We start from the raw sequence: 14,398 nt of genomic DNA on the forward strand, positions 1-14,398 counted from the left end.
CTAGCTGCAAGTCAGGGAAATTGGAGCTCTTTTTGATTGGAATATAAGCAGGACATAAAATGCGAGTCTCCTTTGAAGCCTAGCCTGCTCACTTAATTATTTTCTCTTTATTTTTATATGTCATTATTAATTGGTAGATGTAGAATGTTTAATATTTATTACATCTTTTTTCTCTATATTCTGTTAACTACTATCAGTATTAAGCCAAGGCCCTTAGTACAGGCTGTAATGAGTGGGTGAGAAGACATACTAATTATGAGCAGTTTGGGGCATTTTTAATTATCTTCTGATATTTTGCTATGTTAAAGCCCTGACATGATTTTGACCCAGGGTAAAAACAAACACAGAATAAATGCTGTGCCAATGCTACTGATCACTGTGTAAATATAGAAATTTAGAGAAGATAAGGCCATTTATTCCCTTGATCCTGGCTAATCTGATTGTGGCCTCAACTCCACACCCTCACCTATCACAATTAACAGCGGATTCCCTTGTTAGTCAAGAAGCTAACTCTATCACAATCTATTTCCACCTTAAAAACATTCACTGACTCTTCCTTCATCACTCTCTGGGAAAGGGAGTTCCAAAAATGGAAAAGCCTCAAAAAAGATTTCATCTATGTCTTCAGTGGAAGAGCCATTAATTATAACCTGTATCCCTGACTTCCAGTATTTCTAACAAGAAGAAACTTGCTCTCAGCATTTACTCTGTTAAGTCCTCGCAGAGTCTTATATGCGACAATGAGATGACTCCTCATTTCAGAAACTCCAAAAGATACAATCTCAACCTGTTCAACCTTTCATCCTAAGATAATTTTCTTGGAAGTACTAGAATGAATACTACAGGTTTAGGGTTCAAGCATTGATTAGAAGCAATTTTCCTGATTATTTATATGTGGGTTCTATCTACCCACTTCCTCCAAATGGTGTGGAATGTGCTCCCTTACACACAGCAGCACATTTTAGGATGCTGCAGGAAGCAAGGAAGAGGGTACACAGGTTCTCGGACACAGTACAAGGGCTCCTGGTAGAGGAGTTCCAGAAGAAGAAGAATATTCAGCACTTGCAAGGGAAAAGAAACCTATCTGACCATTCTTTCCCCCTCTCCTGCAGTGACTGGTGTCACTCTATCTGGCTTCTCCTCCTCCAGATTAATGGAGATTCCTAGCAAGATATCAATGGCCAAGTATTACCTTTCTCTTGGTGACTTCTATAATGTCTCCAGTAAGGTACAGTAGCATGGCATTTACAATCATTTGCTGAACTCCTCAGAGAATTTTCACAATAATGTTGATACAGTATTGAGGAAGCCCTTGGGAATGTGCTCCAGAAAGTCTGCTTATGTGTTTCAAAAACTCTCTTCAAGCCCCTATGCAAGTGAACAGTGAAAGGTGAGAGAGCTCTAAGTAGCCCTTGAAACCTTAGAAATGACTAGTTGAATCCCACAGTTTGGTCACTGTCAGGTAAAGACTTGAAGGTAAATACAAGCCACCAATGAGTACCAATAGGCAACTTACTTCGAGATTAGTCCTTACAGATCCTCCATTAGATGTTCCCAAAACAGGCTTCAACATCCTCACCAAGCTGGTGTCTTAAATTAAACTCAGTCTGAACTGGGGTATCAGCTTCACATCCCACTTTGGCTCCCTCTGTTGTTCTTTAGCACCTAAAGTATCTGGGAAAAATTGTATGACAGTATTGTGCATGAATCCATAAGACATGAGAGAAGAAGTGGACCAGCCTCTCCAACAGTCTGCTCTTCCATTCAATGAGATTATGACTGATTTGATAATCTTCAACTCCACTTTCCTGCCTTACCTCTATAACTCTTGATTCCTTTCATGATTAGAAATCTGTCTATCTCAGAGTGAATTTACTTAATAGCCCTCTATTGTAAAGAATTTGATAGATTCACAAACGTCCTATCTCTGTTTAAATGAGTGACTCCAGCACTGAGGAAATAGCCCCAGCCTATTCAACCTCTCTCTATAGCTCAAATCCTCCGAACCCGACAATATCCTTGTAAATCTTCTCTGAACCCTTTCAAGTTTAACAACATCTTTCCTACAGCAGGAAGACCAGAGTTGGACTCAATATTCTAAAAATGACCTCACTGATGTCCTGTATATCTGCAACATGATGTCCAACTCCTCAATTAAATGTTCTGACCAATGAAGGCAAGTGTGCCAAACACCTTCTTCACCACCCTGTCTACCTGCAACTCCACTCTCAAGGAACTATGCACCTGCAATACTCCCCAGCACATCAACACTGAATTCAGATACCACATTACTAATTAGTGTGAATGTCGGAGAATGAGAGGTGACCTTATAGTTGTTTTAAAATCATGAGGGGCATGGATTGGGTGAATAGTCAAGGTCTTTTCCCCAGGGTATTGGAGTCTGAAACTAGAGGGCATTGGTTTAAGGCAAGAGGGAAATGGTTAAAAGTGACCTAAGGGACAATATTTTCACACAGAGGATGGGTGTGTGTATGGGACAAGCCTCTGGAGGAGATGGTGAAGGTGGGTACAATTACAACATCTAAAATAGACCTAAATGGTATATGAATTCAAAAGGTTTGGAGGGATATGGGCCAAATGTTGGCAAATGGGACTCAATCATTTTAGGAAACCTGGTAGGTGCAGATGAGTGGGGCAGAAGGGCCTGTTTCTGAGCTGTACATCATTATGACTCAATGACTCTATGTGATGTCAGGCATGGTTGTTGTACAGATCAGAGACTGTCAGATCATATCAAACAGCATATCCATCAGCTGGTCACAACAAGCACGGTACTGACTGTACCTGATCAGACTGTGCTGGCAAAACCCACAACACAATATCCACATTAGATATTCTAGAAATCGACAACATTTACTGGATTATCTTGAATGTGTGAAAATATACCCTGACAACCAATTTCGGACTGTCATTTGGACTTGCAGTATGGTGCACTTGAGTGTATTGGAAGCTGCATATCTTGTTCTTTTCTTTAAAAACTTAACCTATTTTCACTAATAAACCTGTTCAGAGATGTTATTACACACCTCTGGAGTGGTGGGACTTGAACCCAGGCCTCTCCATTCAGGGTGGGGACATTATCACCACCCAATACTTTTTAGATAGAAAGAATATGCACTGCATCGGTTTCAACTCAACAAAATAGGTTTTGGCTGTTTGTTGGTTCATTTCTGAAGGCAAGAACGAGACAAATGAAAGTCAACTTGTCTTGTTTAAAATTTAAACAAAGCCTGACAGTTAACTATCAATCAACATTAATTTGTGCATTCTCCATGGCAACACTTCTGTCAATCAGAATTCATTCACCAACCAACCATAACTCTATTCTTATGCAGCATAAATATTGGTTGTACCTTTGAATTGTTGTGACAAGTGCAAAACAAAAAGCTTTAACAACAGGCTTCTTTTATCGGCAATATACAAATTCAGCATCATCACTGGCAGGATATCTCTATAATACTATTAATGCAGGGAGATCCAATTTTGTGTGTGTTTGTCTGTATCACTGTTCAAAATGCACTGGGCAGCAAACAAATTGAGGCCAAAACTCCCTAGAATGCCTGGGAAAATTCAATCATGCATTTGGTCAATTTGAGAAAGGTTGTCCCCTGCCCCATAAGCAAAACAGATAGAATTGGTGAGGAGATGTTCCTCCAGTCACTGGCTATTTCTCCCCCTACCTACTGCTGATACATTCATTGTCAGCAGCAAAAACCCAGGAGAAACAGCCTGCAATTGGTGAAGCAGCAAGAGGGATAAGCAACAAGGAAAGGAAAGGCAAATAAGTGAAGCATTGTGGGCCAGGGAGGTGGGGAAGCTTACTGCCACTGGACGAAGAAACATTGGTGGTAGGGATGGTGATAATATCGACTGGGGAGAAGAAAGAGGCTGTAAGTGAGGTGGAGGGTTCAAGGGACGACAGTGGGATTGGGTAATGAAAGAGGGCGTGGGTTAAAGAACTTACCTGAGGAGTGAGATGAGGGAGGCAGTAGGTGAGTTTAAGAGACAGTGAGGCTGCAAGGTTAGGAATGGGAGTAGGTTGTGTTTGCAAGTTTGGAAAGGGGGAGGCTGCGAGGGGTAGGAAGACAGACTGCACAGAGAGAGAGAGAGAGAAGCTGCAAGACAGGAGAAGGCAACTCCAAGTAGACCAAGAGGGAGACTACAAAGGAGACAGATCAATTTTAAACCTATCAGCAAAGGAATGTTCAGCTAACAGCCAGAAAACCGGAAACCACTAAGGGTAATGACTTCCTTGCAAATGAATGTGGAATCTTGAACTTAAGGCTGCATATATCTCAGAACTACTATATGGTGAAAATGCAGTGGAAGCTGTTAGAATGAACATGAAATCAATTGTTACATTTAAATCTGAAATTGAGATTGCAGATACAGTAAAAAAAGATAGTAGCTACTTTATTAAATCTTCCAGCTCAGTGCGTACACAGTGGAACTATATTGGCTATGATTTCAGTCATCTTTCGAAGTTGGGTTCAGGGTTGTGTCTTCCTGTATGTGGGAATATGTATTTTGCATCTGTTATCATGTGCTAATTTAAATACTGTGGTGTCTAAGAAAATAATGTTTTCTTTGTGTGTTGGGGCTTTAAATTTTATGGTTGGTAATTATCGATGAAGTTTTCTAATTCTGCATCTGTGTGAGTCAAATGGCCCCTATGTCAACACAAATACAGAAGGTAATGTTACTACATGACTGCATGACTTATAAATGAATTAGTGAGAATGACAAAGGAACCCCTGAAGACCAAAAGGTAGCCCCCTAACCTCAAAAAGCAGCCATCAAGAAAGTTCAAGAAAAGCACTCAGGGTGCAGGTGTCAATTATTTTGTCTTTCTATGTCTGTGTCTCTCTATGTGTGTATAATGTCGAAGTGCATCTCCTGTGCCACTACTCAGCACAAGTCAAAGGATCTACAATGTTATAAGGGTGGGAACATGTAAAATATAATTTCAAATCTAAACTAGTTTTCTGCAGATTAAATTAACAGTCACCCATTGCTTCCAATATGGGACCCACGATACTTTAACTCCCAGGCCTCATTTCAAATCCAGCAGACAATTCCCAGGCCATTTTCCAGACTGGGAAGCAGCTGAGAATTGCATCACTCAAAGTTCCACCCACCATCCATGGAGAAGTGGTAGGATCAGTTACGAGACAGTTCATCAGAGACAAGGCCCATGGTCAGGAAGAGAATGACAAGGGAGGATTAATCAGGAGATCACACCTACTAACCAGTTTTAATGAGCATTTAATTTCAATTTCAATTTTCTGATGCTTACTGAAATTGAGCATACATTACAGTAATTGGTAGCTATTTAAATATCCCTACATTTATGAAGACTTTTATTTCAAAACCCAAACGTGCTTCATGTTTTGAAGGCCTGGGCAATTCCGAAACTGACAGCAGCTCGTTATTCTTCTGGAAAACAGAATGAAGTCCTGCAAAAGGGATTTAGTATTTTTAAAACAGAGAGAAATGCTTGGTCTTTTTTTTCAGGCCAGTGAGCCTCCTAATAATTGGCCTAATTAATGTTAGGTCAATCAGTGCTGATGCATTACAGCTGAACAAAGTGGAAAATGTGATTGTGCAGTGATTATGCCAAGTTACATCACTGCTAGCACTAATAATATGCACAAGACTTGTGTGGTTCAACAAATAGTGTTCAAGGAAAAACTAGAATCATAATTCTGTTCAGTTCAGACTGCAGTATTTTCTGGCAACTCAAAATCAGTAACATTTGCCTATTTACTAGCAATGACATTGCAGAATTCATCTAGGGCCTCTTGTTACACAGTGGTAACATCCCTTCCTCTTAGCCAGGAACCCCATATTCAAGTCCCACTTGCTCCAGTGTTGTGTCATAACAACTCTAAACAGATAAATTGGAAAATATCTGTACAATTCATCCTGACCAGAATCTTCTTGCAGCATCAAGAGTTTCACGGTTGCTTAGAGAATCAACAGGAGGCCTAGATTGCCTTTTTATCCAAAGGGCCACCAAACCACAAGCCAATCTGACAATAGCGATTTGCAAAGCCACCATCAGGACTTCCCCTGGAGGCATCTGGCAAAGATTTTGCTGACCAGGCTAGTGGCTCTTTTGTACAACAGCAGGACTACTGAGAAGGTAGTCATTGCTCCTGGTAGTTTAGAGTCCAAGGCTTGAGGAGTAATGCGAAAGGACACAGGGTTGTCATTATATAGGAAGTTGGGCTGGGGGAGGGGAGCCCACCAAGTGGATCTGAGAGGAGAGGGATACAGGATGGTTGGCAGCAACAGCAGGAGGCTGGTTCTCAGCAGTCCCACCCCTTTCTAATATCAAGTCCCTCCCATCAGTCACTGAGTGCCTTTGACCAAAGAAGGCCCCATCTTCCAGAGTTACAGATAGTTAATATCAGCAAAAGTAGAATGAGGCTCAAATGTGATCATTACTTTAGCCACTTAAGGACTTCATAGGTGGGAGGTCGACCTTGGCCCTTCCCTCTCAGAGCTTAGTTCTGGTGGTGGCAGGAAGGAGTTGTGGATCAGATATGTCTCCTGCCCACTGCAGTCCTTCCTGCCTCCTGGTTCAACACCAGACAGAGCAGAATATTCTACTTCACCTCCCACCCTACCGCTGACCATTGCAATTCAAAGAGGAGAAGTAAGGCACAAAGTATCAGTGAACAATTTAAGAGCATTGAAGAAAAGTTAGATCAATATATGTTTTAATGGATGCCAATAGAATTTGATTTTCTTTAATTGAGGCAAAAGTAAAGAGTTAAAAAAAAAACACTGCTGCCTCGCAGCGCCAGAGACCCGGGTTCAATTCCCGCCTCAGGCGACTGACTGTGTGGAGTTTGCACATTCACCAATATACTGTAGGCCAAGCTTTCTTCTACCCGTGTCTGCGTGGGTTTTCTCCGGGTGCTCCAGTTTCCTCCCACAGTCCAAAAATGTGCAGGTTAGGTGAATTGGCCATGCTAAATTGCCCATAGTGTTAGATGCAGGGGTAAACGTAGGAGAATGGATCAGGGTGGGTGCGCTTCAGCGGGTCAGTGTGGACTTGTTGGGCCGAAGGGCCTGTTTCCACACTGTAAATAATCTAAAGTTAATTGATTAGACCACAGTTTACACCATTGTAGAACATGAAAAACACAGTGACTACATTATACAGATTTCACCAAGATACATCTTAGGGGACTTGTTTCACTGCAGGAGAGAAGTTGAGAGGAGGTTTAATGAAGGTTTTCAAAATTGTGAAGTGTTATTTGGGTGAACAGGGAAAAATTACTTTCTCTGACCAAGGAACCAATGACAAAGGGTTATTAATATATATTTTATTCTTTCAGGAGATGTTCAGGCATTGCTGTCAAGGCCAGAATTTGTTTTCCCAGAATTGCGCCTTGATCTGAATGGCTTACAAGACCATTGTAGTGTGCATTTAAGAGTCAACCACATTTCTCTGTGTCTGGAGTCATATGTAGGCCAGTCAAGGTCAGGGAACAGAAAGCTTGGCCTACAGTATATTGGTGAAGTAGTTGGGTTTTACAACAATCAATAGTATCACGATCACCATCGCTGGTGATTAGCTGTGTATTCCAGATTTATTGTGACCTGAGTCATTAGTCTATTGATCTTACCACTATGCCACCATCTTCCCCATAGGTTTGTCATTATTACTAGGAAAGAGATGAGTGGAATTTGTTTTACATAGAAGGTTGTTAGAATAAGGCTAATCTGCACGGAGAATGGTTAAGGAAAACACCAGTGGATTAAATAAATATTTGAAGCAAAGTAAAACATTAGACGATCATGATAGAATGAAGTATTGGGGTTAGACTTGGATTGTTCCAGCAAATAATCTTGTCTAAACATAATAAGCTAAAAGCACTCAATGGGTGCTACAGTTTATACTGTAAACTTCTATGGTTCGATAGAATTTTAAAGGTGCAAAAAAATATAAAATATTGGAAGGGTTTTGTGGGGAGGGGTTTAAGATCAGCTAAATACCATCTAGATTGTCTCAACACCCATCCTACACCTCCTGCTTACATTTTAAGCTGCATTCAGGCTATGTTACAAGTAAGTAGTGAGTTCAAATGCGTTGCTTTCACCTCTGGTATCTGGATTTGGATGCAACTTGATCAGATGGTGAAATATAGGAAAGACAGTCAACTCTCTGGAGTTATGTGGAAATTTTACTACCTCAAGATTTATCCTGGCACTGTAGTTCTCTATCCAGGGTCACTGCCTTTGAATCTTTGAAAGTAATGATATTGCAGAGGTTAGAAATTGATGTCACAGCTTTGGTAGATATTCAAAAGACGAAGTGAGTTATCCAGCAAATAGCTGAATCATTCAGACAGGGAGAGGTTCACACTTGCCGTTGTAGACTCTGCTAGTAGCAGCTGCATTGTGAGTAAAGATTTGACTACTGGCCTCGGTTCCTTCAGTTCTGAAGTGGAGACAATGTGCCAGTTCCCTCATTCGTCCATTGGTGAAGAAACATCTGACATTCGCCTGTTATTGCTCCCAGACAAGTAGCTCCTTCTTGACTGTATTAGAAGGAGACTGATGTCAATGGAACTGTTGCAAACAGTCAACACATAAGGCAAGCAGAAGGTAACAAATGGCCAGAGGACAAGTCTAACCCCAATGCTTCATACTATCATGATCGTCTAATGTTTTATTTTGCTTCAGATATTGTCTTAGTTGTGTTACTGCCAGCAAGGCTTAAAAAATGTAAGTGAAGTATTTTCAGGCAACTGCAGACCTAGCCCCATGACTTTTCCTATTTGCTTGGAAAGGAGTGAATACCAAGCACTACCAGGGCATCAGTGCTTGCTGTTATAATTGGGAAATCAAGTAGTTTCTTTTTTCCTTGCTTCATCCAACTCGTTTTGTCAATGTAACAAAAAATGCAGTGTATTCTCTCAATGTCTGAAACTGGGTGAGTCAGTTTACCCAGTAACCCAACTGAGAACTGCCAAACTCATTTCCAAACACTTGTGGTGCAGGTTTCATTTTATTATATTTTCTTCCGCTAATTCCTTTTGTTTCTGAGCAACATTCAGTCACATGGCTGACTTACACAGGGGTTGACTCAATTAACAGTCTCCACATAAGTTTCATCGCAGCAGCTGCTCCTCGACTGGAATTTGAATGCAAGTGAAAAAAACAACAGCAGCTCAGCTGCTCAGTGCATCTTCCTAAATAGCTCTACATTTCACAGTCTACTCTGAATATTATAAGCTGCTCCAATCATCTATATCATCTATAATTAGGCAAGGCTGGGGAGGGCCAGACTGCAAAATGACATTTACTACAGAAGAATCGTTGAGTTTATAAATTTAGATTATAGTGTACAAATTGACTTGCTCCATACTCCCTACGCACCAAACAAACACCAGCTATACAGCCAGCAATAGTTAAAACTCTGCAAATGGAAAAGGACATGGCATTGGCATGTTCCCAGAGGTACAATGCATTGAGGGTAACACATAGACTCATGTCTCAATCACACACCACACAAATTGGTCATCTTAGCAAAGCAAATGAACCAGAGGTGTTTTAATCAAACTAGAGCAGGCAAAGTCACATAGACCCAGAAGTCCTGCTCTCTCATTAGAGACAGAGATGGCTGGTAGTCGTTTAAAGTGAAGGTCATAAATTCCAGGTTTACTTTAATTCTTCATCTGGGAGTCAGTGGTGTAGTGATGTTGTCAATGAACCTGTAAGTCAGAGGCCCAGGCACATGTTCTAGGCATATGGGTTGAAGCCCCACTGTGGTAGCTGATCAACCATAAATTCAAACAATGCCAAAACTGAAGGCAAGTCTCAGTAATGGTAACCACAAAACGATAATCAATTATTGTAAAAGCCCATCTTCTTCACTAATGTCCTTCAGGGAAGGAAATCTGTCACCTTTACCTGGTCTGGCTTACATGTGACTCTAGACCCAGAGCAATGTGGCTGACTCTTAACAATCCTTTGGCTTATTCAGCCATTTCAATCAGTTCAAGGGTGATTAGGGGTGGGCAACAAATGCTGACGACATCAGAGATACCTACATTCTGTGATAAAATAAATCTGAATGCTCTATTAGAACATGGAAGAAAGCGTGGGACTATAGGGAGAAGGAGGGAGAATAGCATTAAGTTAATTGCTCATTCAGAGAGCCAGCAGAGATATGATAGGCTGAATAGCTTCCTTCGGAGCTGTGACAATTCTGTGATGACCTTTCATCGTAGCGTTGTGTCCTGAAACATTATTCTGAAAAGTATATAAGCAACATGGGATGGAGTGGACCCACTTAAGCTGTTCCGTGACCACAGAACACGTTTTGCTCACTATTCCTTTGAAGAAAAGTGGCTCACTGCCCCATTCAGAGATCAGCAGCCTCATCATAGCCAACCCACCACTATTGCAGCATGAACAGAAGGAAAGTCCATCAATGGCCACATGCCCTCAGAGATAGACAATGTCTGGGTATGCAAGACCTGGTGAGTGGGAGGATTCACTCAGGCCAGTTGGCCCTGCTGCCAGAGGGGTGGCTATTGACATTGCAAGGCTCAGAGCCTTCCATAGGCCAAGGAGGATTCAACAAGGAGATCTGCAAACCATAACCCACTGGGAGACCACTATTTACTGGATTAACTCCATCACACCCCACAGTGGAGGAATCCCAGGGGCAAATGAAATGTCAGCAAATGAAGGAATAGACCCTTACTTGGTTACTTATGTGGCTCAATTGAACTCTGGAAGGACTAGTTGTGAAAGTCATCTCTAACCCTAATCTGGGCCTGCTAACTTTCTCTAGGATCTTACTAATGTGACTCATCTCATATTCTGAAATAGACGATCAATGCCATCAGTACATTGATTTGCAACAATCACTGTTCCTCCCCTTAAGCAATGGGAAGACACCTTCCTGTACCATATTGTCAGACTCCTCACCTCCCAGGCCAACATAAACAGTGAGTAAAATTCAGTCCATTCACTCTGTTTCTGTATGCTGTCCAAATTGTTGAGGGCTTCAAGCATTTTCTGACAGATTGTTTTGCAGTGTTTCACAATATGACTAGGCACAGGAAGCTCTGAACTAAACCTGAAGTGAATGACCTATTAAGTGACCTTCAACAATATATGATTATCTTCCTCCATTATAGACATGATATCAGTACATGTTTTTCCACATACTTCGATATCAGAGCTGGTGATGATATTCCTAAAGGCTGTGAAGAGTTGACAGCTCATTTAAAAATAATCTACCATTCTGACACTGAAATATCTCAGATATGAAGAGATGTGGAAAGTATCCAAAATATTTACACTTCATTGCCCTTTACCCCTCCCCCAATCTCTCCTGCCCGATTCCTGACCCAGAGATCCTCACTGCACAGGAATAACCCAGTGATATCGCAATCCATGTTAAAATGTGAAGGATAGCTGCTTGGCACATTACTGGAAGGTAAGGAATGCAACAGAGTCTATCTGCACCAACCTTAAGCCTGTTTCTTCAGGAGAGGAAGGAAGAGAATCCGGAACAGAACATTACTTCACCAATATTTAGATACAAGAAACCACATATGAATTTTTGTTTTGCAGGTTTGGCTGAAGATCATACAATTCGAAAATGTAGAAAAGATATTCCGAATCCGAACACTGAGATTCTACTTAACTGCATTCCATGGATTACAGTGTACCACCAAACTACCAGTCAGGTGAGGGGGCTGTAACTTCCCAAAAGCTTTTTGGATTGGGGATGTGGGAGGACATTGCATAGATATCTCATTAATGGAACAGGGATAACTATAAACAGGTCAATAGAAACATTCAGCTCACCATACCTTAAGATTCTAAGAGGAATGATTTGCATTCCACTCTGATGAACACTGGGAAGCCAAGAGCAAGTGTGGGGAAATGTTCTCTTTGCTTTATATGCAGCAAAGTCTTAACTGTTAAGCGTACATATAAGATACTTGTGTACAATACACATTCGTTGCTTACATACAGGAACTCCTTCGCCATCCTTCAACCAACTTCTGATTGAATCCTTCCAGCTTATCCAGTTCCATTTACAGGAATGTACCAAGTTATCAAATATGTCTTCAGCCACTTTCATGTTAAACCTTTAATTCTGATTCATGTAGCAATTGCATTGGCCACTGGACTACAGGAAACAGATTTAATAGCATAAACTATAAACGCAACAGACGTAAGAATAAGAGGTCAGCATGAAAGTAACCTTAGTTTTTCAAAATCACTGAATATTGCAAAGATATGTTTTGAATCAATGAGTAACTTCACATTGTTTTACAATGATTTGGAAAAAGACTAAAATTGCTAGCATTTCCGTTATCTCTTACCTACTATCTATTTCCTGCTTTCTCTGTTCCAACTTCTAATTTCCCTCAGCCCTAATAATGCTTACATTTATGTGTGTGTGTGTCGGTTTGCATGTGTGTGTCTGCGTGTGTATGTGTTTGTCTGCGTGTGTGTGTCTGTCCATTTGTCTACATGTGTCAGTATGTGTGCGTGTGTGTCTGTCTGCATGTGTGTATCTATATGTATGTGAGTCTGTCTGTGTGCATGTAGCTATCTGTGTGTCTGTGCATGTGTGTGTTTTAAACACAACACAAACACAGCCATTACATCCTCTGTGCTTCTCCACCACTTTTGGTGTGTTTGACATAATAATATGCCCAGATTTCACCATCGTTACTTTCCTATTGTTATCCCACTCTCTAGAATGACCTTCAAATGCTTCCATTCCTAAACTTCTGGGCTGAGCCAGATTGCCTGTATCAATGTTTCATATAAACACAAAATGGCGAAAATACACAGCAATATTCCTGGTCAAGGACCTTTCTTCAAAACTGAAAGAAGATATAATTCTGTTGGACTTTGTGCAAGTGCAAAGGGGCCTTAGAGAAAGAAGAACTCAAGGAAATGTTTGGCAAAGAAGGTGGAGGATGGGCAAGATCAACTGGTAGAAAATTTGATGATACAAGTTATAAAGGGAATGGTGACAGCTGTGGCAGGGATAAAGATTTGCCCCCGGATGGTGTGGGTGGCAGAAAGATGAATAGGTATGTCTGAAAACAACAGTAAAATTAAGACCAGCACATGCAGCAGCAGAATGGGTGGGGTGGAAGGAGAGGAGAATTTATCATAATTACAGTTGTATATTCAGTGGCTGCTTCCAGAGAGAGAAAGAGACAGCGAGAGAGAGAGAGAGACTCTGGGATGCTACCCCTGACGAGATGCCAAATAAGCTTCAAAGGGAAAAATTGTACTAATCCTCCTAGGAGTATCTCAGACCTTGAGGTTAAAAAAGACAGCAGTCTGGAAACTGGCAGATTTGCATTCTTCCCTTTTCAAGAATACACAGGGACAGAGGTTGAAAGAGATCTCTAACCCTGGACAATGTGTGTCTCAGTAGCCTGACAGCCTAGCGTGTGGACTAGAGTGCTGTGAGGGCCAGAGCTCTGAAAAGAGCCATTTAAACACCCATTCATGGCAGGGAAAGCAAGAAAAAGTGTTTTCACTCAGTGGTGCCAGTCAGGAGCTATGTAAAGGAATCAGGACAAAAGAGTTTCAATCAACTTATTAAACAAAGAATGTCAAAATTAACTGTTCAACTATCAATGTCCTGTCAATCACTATAATGATCATGTCACGCTTTGTGAACAATTCAGAGATTGATCCATATCTCTTTGTTTTAACTTAAGTATGTTTGGACTCACCTTTTATTGCTAAACTGTGTGCTGAATGTTGCATTATTATTTCTTCTCATGTTTAGTAACTAAGAAACTCATTCTTTTCATTGATTCAAGAATGCCTAGTTCATTGATTCCTTTGAACCGTAAGTTCATTTAAGTCTAGGAAAAACGTATCCCTAAGGAAGGGGTTCCTATTAAAATTAACCTTAAGGTGCTGACTGATGGCGGTGGTGAATAACCAAGGGTTAAATCACCTGGGAACTTAACAGTTTGAAATATTCTGTCAGGAACCATAGCAAATTGTGTAACTTCACCTGCGAGCAGGCTGTAGCGACCTCAAGCTTGCATTGAGCTTCACTGGAGCAGTGCAGCAGGCTGAGGATAGGGATGTCAGCCTGGAGAATTAAAACAATGGGCTGCTGGACCTTCACTGTTAAAACATGGGGGAGGCAGTGGCCTAGTGGTCATGCTATTGGACTAGTGATCCAGAACTTAGGTTACTGTTCTGCAGACATGAGTTTGAATTCCACCACGGCAGATGAAGAAATTTAAATTCAATTAAAAAAATTCTGGAATAAAAAGCTATCCCAATGGCAACTCTGTGAAAACACTGTTAATTGTCATAAAAATCCATCTAATGTTGTAGGGGAGAA

At 41.0% G+C, this 14,398-nt stretch overlaps 1 protein-coding gene across 7 annotated transcripts in view; it reads left to right on the forward strand.

The window, feature by feature from the left end:
- Window positions 1-14,398, forward strand: part of jcada (junctional cadherin 5 associated a) — a 235,614-nt gene that overhangs the window by 124,970 nt on the left and 96,246 nt on the right. For all 7 annotated transcript variants that reach the window (XM_087987475.1, XM_087987476.1, XM_087987473.1 and 4 more), the window contains exon 2: window positions 11,629-11,744. The gene's annotated coding sequence lies outside the window, so the exon portion shown is untranslated. The remainder of the gene's footprint in view (window positions 1-11,628; window positions 11,745-14,398) is intronic.

The sequence above is a fragment of the Chiloscyllium plagiosum genome, unplaced genomic scaffold, assembly GCF_037043375.1.
Source record: "Chiloscyllium plagiosum isolate Xiang-an unplaced genomic scaffold, Cpla_swu_hap1 HiC_scaffold_5, whole genome shotgun sequence".
Lineage (NCBI taxonomy): Eukaryota > Metazoa > Chordata > Chondrichthyes > Orectolobiformes > Hemiscylliidae > Chiloscyllium > Chiloscyllium plagiosum.